This window comes from Apium graveolens, chromosome 8, assembly GCF_009905375.1.
Source record: "Apium graveolens cultivar Ventura chromosome 8, ASM990537v1, whole genome shotgun sequence".
In the NCBI taxonomy this organism is placed as follows: domain Eukaryota; kingdom Viridiplantae; phylum Streptophyta; class Magnoliopsida; order Apiales; family Apiaceae; genus Apium; species Apium graveolens.
Genome location: NC_133654.1, coordinates 207,053,046 through 207,063,940, shown reverse-complemented (window position 1 = coordinate 207,063,940; position 10,895 = coordinate 207,053,046). Strand labels below are relative to the sequence as shown.

At 39.8% G+C, this 10,895-nt stretch overlaps 1 non-coding gene across 1 annotated transcript; it reads right to left on the bottom strand.

Annotated features, from left to right (window-relative positions):
- Nucleotides 1–4,713: 4,713 nt before the first annotated feature.
- Nucleotides 4,714–4,820, bottom strand: LOC141681782 (small nucleolar RNA R71). Its single transcript, XR_012559206.1, has one exon. It is a non-coding gene; the product is annotated as a small nucleolar RNA R71 (small nucleolar RNA).
- Nucleotides 4,821–10,895: the final 6,075 nt, after the last annotated feature.

Sequence of the window (10,895 nt, the reverse complement as noted above, 5' to 3'; positions counted from 1 at the left end):
GCCCATAAGGCGAGATTGAGAACTTGATAAATTGTTATTATGTGCCTACCTTTAGCGGAGACATTATATTAATTTCTTGTTAGGACAAGAAAGGTTATTCATTTTATTTAAATAAACATCAGTTGTTTATTCTATTTTAATGATAAGGCTTATAATGTTGCACAATTAGTTAACATTTTATGTTCTAAGATGACTCAAATCAAACATTACGTCTAGCATTATCGTTCAAGCTATATTAATGAGAAACACATTTTTGAGTTACAGTCAGATGGATACTTGGATAAGTTTGATTTTGATCATACAAAAGATGTGAACTTTGTCTCATTAGAAAAATGATTAAAGCATCTTTTACTTGATCAGATGAAAGTTCCACTGAATGATTAGGACTTATACATAATGATGTATGTGGTCGAATGTGTATGATGGCAAGGGATGGCTTATACCACTTTATAACATTTACTGATGATTTTAGTAGATATGGATATGTGGTTCTTATGAAGAACGAATCCGAGTATTTTGAAATGTTTAAAGAATATAAGTCCGAAATAGAAAAGCAAACAGGGGAAAGTATAAAAGTTTTATGATTAGATCGTGGAGGAGAATACTTAAGCCTCAAATTCAAGAGTTTCTTGAAGGAGTGTAATATTGTATCACAACTTACTCCTTCTGGAACAATTCAATGAAATAGATAATCTGTAAGGAGAAATCGTACCTTGTTGGACATAGTGTGATTGATGATGAGTCAAGCAGATCTTTCAATCAGTTTCTGGGGTTATGCTCTAGAAACGGCTACATACACACTTAACCGAGTTCGGACAAAATTGGTTCAAAGGGCTCCATACGAGATATGGACTAAGAAACGTCATAGAATGTCATTTATGAAAATTTGGGGACGTGAAGCATTTGTGAAACATTTAGCCTGTAACAAGCTTGTACCAAAGTTAGATAGATGCTATTTTATGGGATAGCCAAGTGAGACTATAGGGTATAGTTTTTATAATCCTTCCGAGAACAAAGTGTTTATTTCTCGGACCGCTGTATTTCTTGAGGGAGAACTACTTTCTAAGAAAATTAGGGGAGGATAATAAATCTCGATGAAGATCGAGAACCACATGATAACATTGAACTAGAGTTGGAACGAGATCATGATATACATCAAAATGTTGAAAGTAATCATATTCAGGAAACACAGGTTGTTCGTAGATCTAGTAGGATTCACCATGAGCTTGAGAGATATTATGAATTTCTCTTGAATTAAGATGGTGATGTGATACTTACGGATAATGAGGAGCCTCTCACCTACCAAGATGTTATGAACAGTCCTAATTCCGAGAGATGGCTGGAGGCCATGAAATTTGAGATGGAATCCACTCGAAGGGGTAAAACCTACAGGGTACATGTGGGTTTTCAAGAAGTAAACTGACATGGATGGTAAAGTACAGACCTATAAGGTGCGACTAGTGGCAAAAAGTTTCAAAACAAATTCATGGTATAGACTATGATGCAACTTTTTCACCAGTTGCTTTGGTCAAGTCCATCAGGATTTTGCTAACAATAGCTGCTTACTTTGACTATGAGATTTGGAAAATGGATTTCAAAACAACTTTCTTATGTGGGAGCCTTGAAGAGGATGTATATATGATATAAACCTGAGGGTTTTGTCGATCCAAAGTTTGCTAAGATGGTCCGTAAGTTGCTTCTATCTATTTAAAGATTGAAGCAAGCCTCAAGGAGATGGATATTCATTTTGAAGAAATAATCAAAGAGTTTGGCTTTATTCAGAACGAAGATGAACTATTTGTTTGCAAGAAGGTTAGTGGGAGCCATGTGACATTCCTATTATTATATGTAGATGAAATATAACAGATATAGAATAACATACCTTCTCTACAGGCTGTTAAGACTTGGTTGAGAAATAGTTTCTCGATGAAAGACTTAGGCGATGCTACCTATATATTAGGGATCAAGATCTATATAGATATATTAAAGTGATTAGTCGACCTAGTCAGAGTACATACATTGATAAGTATTGCATTATTTTAGAATGCAGGAGACAAAGAAAGGATATGTTTTGATGTCTCATGGGATAGTGATCTCAAAAGATAATTGTGTTAGGAGGAAAAATACACACATATTCGAGATTTAATTCTACCAATACAAAGTACGCACACAAACACACAACAATATATTTGACGTGGAAAACCCACGTCCCAACTTGTATTATTAATTAAAATAATTATCAATAATACATCAATACATAACACCCCAATGGTGTCCCAAACTGATACTTGAGCCAACCAATGCTCAAGCATCTCCCGCATGATACCTAAGTCGACTACATCTCTTAAGCATACATCAAAACAATAACATGATTATGTATATATAGTCATCACAAAATTAGCCAACAAGACATACATAATCTGATTACAATAATAATTGTCTGCTCATACAATTATTACCCATTCCCATCCATTCCCATTATGATTATAATTGTCAACACATATAATTATTACTCAATCCCATTATGATAATAATTTTCAACAAATACAATTATTACCCAATCCAATTATATCTTGTAACACCAAGCCCATATCACATATTGGGTTTAACTGATAAGTGGCATTTTATACCACTTAGAACGTCTTATAATAGCTTGAATTGATGTCTTGAAATCAAGTATTTTATGTATTTGATGCATTTTTCTAGTGTTTGTGCATTTCAGGGTATTACTTGCGTTTGTGGAGGGAATTCATCAAGAATATGCCTTAGTGTATGCTTGGCATTGCAAATGGGAAGTTAGGAGTAGAATGCAGCGAAGAACGGGAGCAGAAAAATGAATTTTCCAGAAAGGTTCTGAGCGCCCGCTCAGCTCTGCTGAGCGACCGCTCAGGAAGTTGGGTGCCCGCATTACTGAGCGGCCGCTCAGGGGCGTAAATTAAAATAATTATTTTTAGATCCTAATTCTGTTGAGCTTCCAACTTCTGAGATAGCTGGGTTTTGTAGGACTCCTATATAAGTAGTTTTCAGAGATGTTTCAGGTGGTGTTGAATTGTAGTATCAATCGAGGAGCAAGGAGATAAGGAAGAAGACCGTTTTAGCACACCGCAACGAAGAGGAAGCATATTTTCTTGTGATTCTTATTTCATTGTACCAGTGGATGCTAGTTTTCTTTACTTTGAACCTATTTACTCTTGTGACATACTCTGGTTTAATATAAGTAGTTTATTTAGTTATTCTGGTGTGTTATTATCATGTTTTCATATGAACCCATGGTGACGATGAGTTCTATCATGGGCTAATCGTGATCATGGGATCGTAACGGATTTGCTATAGAATTCTTTAGTTAGTTGTTTAATATCTTAGTGTGTGATGATTGTATGATATCTAGTATTGGTTGTGCTTATTCGTCTTATGTGTGTCGTGAACATATAACATAGGGTGTTAATCTCTTGTGAAGCGACGATGGATCTTGAGGTTTAGAACTTGCCATGCTAGCATAGGTTAATGTATGTGTATGCATGATTAGTCGGTAACTCTAACCATTTTACTTGCCCTGTGTAATCATAAAAAATAACTTGTGCTTAAATCGTCATGTTGTCAAATTCTGTAGACATATAGGTTCTCAACATAATTGATGCATATTCAACTTATGTCTTAATTGTGGATGCTTGGTAGAATGGTATTAGTACAATGAAAGTTGGCTTTTATCAGTTTTGTGTTGTTCGATTAATATCATCACCGTTACATGCTAAGGGTAATAATAATAACTATTGAAGGAAGTAGTAATGAAGTTATAATCTCATGTGTGTTTAATATTGTTAATTCTAGTGTCAATTAAGTGCTTAATTCTCGTAGTTAATTGTAGTTAATAATTAGTTAATCAAATCTAAGTGTTATTGTCTTGACATTGAGAAGTAATTATACATTGGTGAGTGTGTTAATTGAACATAATTAGTCTGAGTCTCTGTGGGAATGAACTAGAAAGTATTCTACATTAATTGCGAACGCATATACTTGCGTGTATTATTAGCGCGTGTTTTCCGCCCTAACAAGTTTTTGGCGCCGCTGCCGGGGACTCGGAGTATTTGTTTAGTTTATGTACTTACCATCAGTGGTCATTAGGACTCATTGATTAAGACGTGTTACTTATTATTTCCGATTGTGTTTCAGGTACCTTAGCGATCGTTTATGCAAACAAGTTCTCGTACTCGCAAGAGGACTTTAGATACGGCTGAGGAGACAGACGAAGTTCTTGGTATTCCGGAGAAGATAAATTTTAAAGATTCAGATACAGAGAGTGAGCAAAAAGAACCAGTAATCATGGGTGATCGTATAGTTCCGGCAGATCCAGCTCTTATGGACTTTTCTCGGCCTAAAATTGATGACATTCAGTCAAGTATCCTTCATCCGGCTATTCAGGCTAACACTTTTGAAATCAAGCCGGGCACTATTCAGATGGTGCAGAATTCTGTTTCTTTTGGAGGTGCTGCTACTGAAGACCCCAACATGCACATCAGGAATTTTGTCGAGATCTGTAGTACTTTCAAATATAATGGTGTGACTGATGAGGCTATCAAGCTGAGGCTTTTCCCATTCTCTCTGGGGGATAAAGCTAAGGACTGGTTACATTCTAAACCAGCTGGGTCCATCACTACTTGGCAAGATCTTGCGCAAAAGTTTCTGGTAAAGTTCTATCCAATGGCGAAAACTGCGGCTATGAGGAGTGCTCTTACTCAGTTTGTGCAGCAGCCTACAAAATCCATGTGCGAAGCTTGTGAGCGCTTCAAGGAGATGTTGAGAAAGTGTCCACATCATGGTATGCCTGATTGGATGGTGATCACTGGTTTCTATAATGGTTTGGGGCCCAATCTCGGCCCATGCTTGATGCAGCAGCTGGAGGCGCCTTGTGGGCCAAAAGCTATACTGAGGCTTATAATCTTATTGAGACTATGGCTGGAAATGAGCATCAAAACCCAACTCAAAGGATGATACATGGGAAGGTAGCAGGTATTCTGGAAGTTGATGCAGCTACAGCTATTGCAGCGCAGCTCCAAGTGCTGTCTATGAAGGTCAATTCTTTAGCCACCTATGGAGTCAATCAGATAGCTATGGTCTGTGAGCTTTGTGCAGGTTCTCATGCTACGGATCAGTGTTCTCTTGTTAATGAATCTGTTCAGTATGTGAACAATTATCAGCGACCGCAGCAGCCTGTGCCAGCTACTTATCATCCTAACAACAGAAATCATCCAAATTTCAGCTGGAGTAATAATCAGAATGCTATTCAGCAACCATATCAGCAAGGCGTAAGTAAACAGTTTAATCCACCTGGATTCCAGCAACCACAGCATTATGCTCAAAGGCAATCATATCCTCAACAAGGAGGTGCAGCTCCACCTTCTAGTGCTGATTTCGAGGAACTCAAGCTGTTGTGCAAAAGTCAGGCTGTTTCTATCAAGACCTTGGAAAATCAAATCGGTCAAATAGCCAATGCAGTGCTCAATCCTCAACCTGGCATACTTTCCAGTGATACTGAAGTGCCAGGCAGAAAGGAAGCTAAAAAGCAAGTCAAGGCTATTACCTTAAGGTCTGGAAAAGTTGCTGATGCTGAAAAAGCAAAAGACGGAGAAGCTGAAGTTGGCGATGAAGAAGAGAAGCAAAAGGAGAAAGCGGCGGAACCAAATAAGACTACTATTGAACACACTCTGCCTGAGGGTAATACAGGGGAGAAACAACTCTATCATCCACCACCTTTCCCTAAGAGATTGCAACAATAAAAGCTGGATAAGCAGTTCGGTAAGTTTCTGGAGGTGTTCAAGAAACTTCACAACAACATACCTTTCGCTAAGGCTCTGGAGCAAATGCCTAGTTATGCAAAATTTATGAAGAGTATTCTTTCAAGGAAGGTAAAACTGGATGACCTTGAGACCGTTGCTCTAATGGAAGAGTGCAGTGCTGTGCTGCAACAAAAATTACCTCCAAAGCTTAAAGATTCGGGTAGCTTCACCATTCCTTGCACCATCGGCAAGTTGTCTTTTGATAAATGCCTGTGCGATTTGGGAGCAAGCATCAATCTGATGCCGTTGTCTATCTTAAAAAAGTTGAATTTTCCTGATCCAAAGCCCACCTACATGTCTCTACAATTGGCTGATCGTTCGATTACATACCCACGAGGCATAATAGAGGATGTGCTAGTAAAGGTGGATAAGCTCTTCTTTTCTGTAGACTTTGTTATTCTGGATTTCGAGGAAGATAAGAAAATTCCCATAATCTCGGGGAGACCTTTCTTGGCTACAGACCGTACCTTGATAGATATGTAGAAAGGAAAATTTACTATGAGGGTGCAGGATCAGGATGTGACATTCAATGTGTTCAAAGTGATGAAATTCCCTACAGAAGACGAGGCGTGCCAAAGGTGGATTTGATTGATTCTGCGGTTACTTTAGAACTTGATCATATGCTAATGTCTGATGCATTAGAGAAAGCCTTAGTGGGGGACTTTGATAGTGATGATGAGGATGGCAATGAGCAACTACAATATCTAAATACTTCTCCTTGGAGGCGAAAACTAGACATGCCATTTGAATCTCTTGGTACTTCTAACCTCAAAAATGCTGAAAGAAAGCTCAAACCATCTATTGAGGAAGAACCTACTTTGGAGCTTAAACCATTGCCTGAACACTTGAGGTATGCCTTTTTAGGTGATACATCTACTTTAACTGTTATTATTGCATCTGACCTTTCAGGTAGTGAGGAGGACAAGCTCTTGAGGATCTTGAGAGAATTCAAATCGGCTATCGGATGGACTATAGCAGACATCAAGGGGATCAGCCCTTCGTACTGCATGCATAAAATTCTGCTAGAGGAAGGTAGTAAGCCAACGGTGGAGCAACAGCGACGACTTAATCCTATCATGAAAGAAGTGGTAAAGAAAGAAATTCTGAAGTGGCTGGATGCAGAAATCATATATCCTATTTTTGATAGTTCTTGGGTGAGTCCCGTGCAATGTGTACCTAAGAAATGAGGTATTACTGTGGTAGCAAATGAGAAGAACGAGCTCATCCCCACTCGAACAGTCACAGGATGGAGGGTATGCATGGATTATAGAAAGTTGAACAAGGACACGAGGAAGGATCACTTCCCTCTTCCATTTTTTGATCAGATGCTTGACAGGTTGGCCGGTCATGAGTATTATTATCTTCTGGATGGTTATTCGAGGTATAATCAGATTTGTATTACACCAGAGGATCAAGAAAAGACTACCTTCACTTATCCATTTGGCACGTTTGCTTTTCACAGAGTTTTGTTTGGCTTATGTGGTGCACCTGCCACTTTTCAGAGATGTATGATGGCTATATTCTCTGATATGATTGGAAATAATGTCGAGGTGTTCATGGACGACTTCTCCGTCTTTGGACTTTTGTATGATGAATGTTTGAATAATCTTCGTGCGGTGCTCAAAAGGTGTGTGGAAACTAATTTGGTGCTAAATTGGGAAAAATGTCACTTTATGGTGTGTGAAGGCATTATTCTTGGGCATAATGTCTCTAGCAAGGGTCTTGAGGTGGACAAAGCCAAGGTGGGAGTCATTGAGAATCTTCCGCCGCCTATTTCTGTGAAAGGAATCCATAGTTTTCTTGGTCATGCGGGTTTTTATCGGGGTTTCATCAAGGACTTCTCGAAGATATCAAAGCCGTTGTGCAACTTGCTCGAGAATGATGTGCCTTTCAAATTTGATGATGAATTCTTGGCGGCATTCGAGACTCTCAAGAAGAGTTTGATAACAGCACCGGTGATTACGGCACCTGATTGGACATAGCCTTTTGAGATGATGTGTGATGCGAGTGATTATGCGGTGGGAACAGTTCTTGGGCAGCGCAAGAATAATTTTTTTAATGTGGTCTACTATGCTACTAAGACTTTAAATGGAGCTCAAATGAACTACACCACTACTGAGAAGGAGCTCCTGGCTATAGTCTTTGGTTTCAAAAAATTTTGATCTTATTTGCTTGGGACAAAGGTGACAGTGTTCACTGATCATGCGGCCATTCGCTATTTGGTTTCCAAGAAGGATTCGAAGCCTAGACTTATTCGGTGGGTGCTCTTGCTACAGGAATTTGAGTTAGAGATCAAGGATCGAAAAGGTACTGAGAATCAAGTAGCTGACCATCTTTCTAGATTGGAGAATCCCGATTCTACTTCACATGATAAGACATTGATCAACGAATCTTTTCCGGATGAGCAGTTGTTCGCAGTTCAGGAGGAAGAGCCATGATTCGCAGATATTGTGAACTATCTTTCCAGTAATATAATGCCTCCTAATATGAGTACAGCTCAAAAGAAGAAGTTTCTGCATGAGGTGAAGTGGTATATGTGGGATGAACCGTATTTGTTTAGACAAGGAACTGACCAGATCATCAGGAGAATGTATCCCATTATGTGAGATGGAGGGGATATTACGAGACTGTCACTCCATAATTTATGGTGGACATTATGGTGGTGAGAAGACGGCAGCTCGTATTCTGCAAGCAGGTTTTTTCTGGCCTACTTTGTTTAAGGATGCTCATCAGTTCGTTTTAAGGTGTGATCGTTGCCAAAGAGTAGGGAATCTTACGAGGAAGGATGAGATGCCGTTAAATATGATGCTTGAAGTCGAGGTCTTTGATGTTTGTGGAATCGATTTCATGGGACCATTTATCTCGTCCTGCAATAATCAGTACATCTTGCTGGCAGTCGATTATGTCTTAAAATGGGTAGAAGTCAAGGCTCTACCGACGAATGATGCAAAGGTAGTGTTGAATTTTCTTCATAAGCAAATGTTCACAAGGTTTGGAACGCCACGAGTAATCATAAGTGATGAGGGGTCGCATTTCTGCAACCGTAAGTTCACTTCTATGATGCAGCGCTATAATGTGAATCATCGTGTTGCTACTGCCTATCATCCGCAAACGAATGGTCAAGCGGAAGTGTCTAATAGAGAGATCAAACGTATTCTAGAGAAAGTTGTTTGTCCGTCAAGGAAGAATTGGTCTTTAAAGCTCGATGAAGCTGTTTGGGCTTATACAACAGCATATAAGACTCCACTTGGGATGTCCCCGTTTCAACTTGTTTATGGTAAGGGATGTCATTTACCTGCGGAGCTTGAGCATAAGGCTTATTGGGCGTTGAAGAAGTTGAACCTTGATCTAGATGCAGCTGGAAAGAAGCGGATGCTGCAGTTAAATGAACTTGATGAATTTCGACTACATGCGTACGAGAACAACAAAATGTACTAGGAAAAAGTGAAAAGGTGGTACAACAGGAAGCTAAATCCTAAGTCATTCGTGCCGGGGCAGTAAGTTCTTTTATTCAACTTTCGTCTCCGACTTTTTCCTGGAAAGTTAAAATCGAGGTGGTCAGGACCTTTTATTGTCAAAACTGTGTTTTCACATGGAGCGGTGGAGATTTTTGAGAATGATCCGGGCCAAGCATTCAAGGTTAATGGTCAGCGTTTGAAGCATTACTATGCGGAGACGACAAACCGGGAAGTGGTTAGTGCCATTTTATTGTCAACTTGAGCGAGGTACCCTACGTCAAGCTAATGACGAAAAAGAAGCGCTTCTTGGGAGGCGACCCATGATTTGTGACTATAGGAACCCTTAGAAGTTAGTAACCTATACAAAACCACAAAAAAAACTGAAAAACCAGGCCAAAAGTTTTTTTCCCAGAAGGTCCCTGAGCGCCCGCTCAGCTCTGCTGAGCGGCTGAGCGACCGCTCAGGGCCCGACTGCCTGAAATTTTTTTAAGCCTAATAAAAATCCAAAAAAAAATAATAAAAAATGTAAAAAAATCAAAACACAACCCACGAGCTATTTTCCCATAAACCCACGTTTTTAACCCTCAACCCCACTCCTAATCAAATTTTAACCCTAATCTTTACCCTATATATACATACAACTATTCCATATACTCCTCCATACACTTTCAACCTTAAACTCTCTTCCATATTCAAAAACACAAATCTTAAGCACTTTTTCTCAGTTTCAATGGCACCAAAGAGATCTAGGACGATTGATAGCAGCACCACTGTTCCTACTGCTGATTCTTCGAGGGGTACTGCTGCGAGACCTCGTTTGTTTGATAGGGCTGCTGAGGAGGAGTATACTAGGCTTCTAGGTAAGCCGATTTCGAAGGAGAGGGGATTCTTACCATCGGGGAGGGATGGTGAGTTATTGCCGATGATTGCTGAAAAGGGTTTGATTTTTTTTGTGAGTTACTGGAGGCAGTTCCGATGAGCGTGGTTCACGAGTTCTATGCGAATGCAAAGGCTGAAAAGAATAGATTTTCTGTTATGCGTGGGCTAACGGTGGATTATCATCCTGAGGTGATTCGCCGTGTGATTAGGCAGCGACAGCGGAAGCTCACGGAGGAGAATTGGAATGAGAAGACTGATTTTGACTTGGATTTGATTTGTGCTAGTCTCTGTACGCCGGGCACGGTTTGGACGTTCAAGACTGGGACTAACGAGTATCGTCATTTTCCGGCGATTGCGATGAATAAGTATGCCCGTGCATGGAATGCCTTTATTTGTGCTAATATTCTGCCTACTTCACATGCATATGAGATTGCAGTTGAGTGAGCATAGTTGTTATGGGGTATTTTGAATGAGGAATACTATGTGGACCTTGGTGAGTTCATCTACCAAAGAATTCTGAAGTTTTTGAGCGGAGCGAAGTACATGAACATCCCTTATGCATCTAATGTTACAAAGCTTTACCGAGCAGTGGGAGTTCAGTGGCCTTCTCACGAGCAGTTGCAGCTGCCGGCCGCTCCTATTGATTCCGGGACTCTGAATACGATGCAAGAGTGGACTGGTGGAGAGCCCGAGGAGCATGGGCTGGGTTATCGTCTTCCAGGAG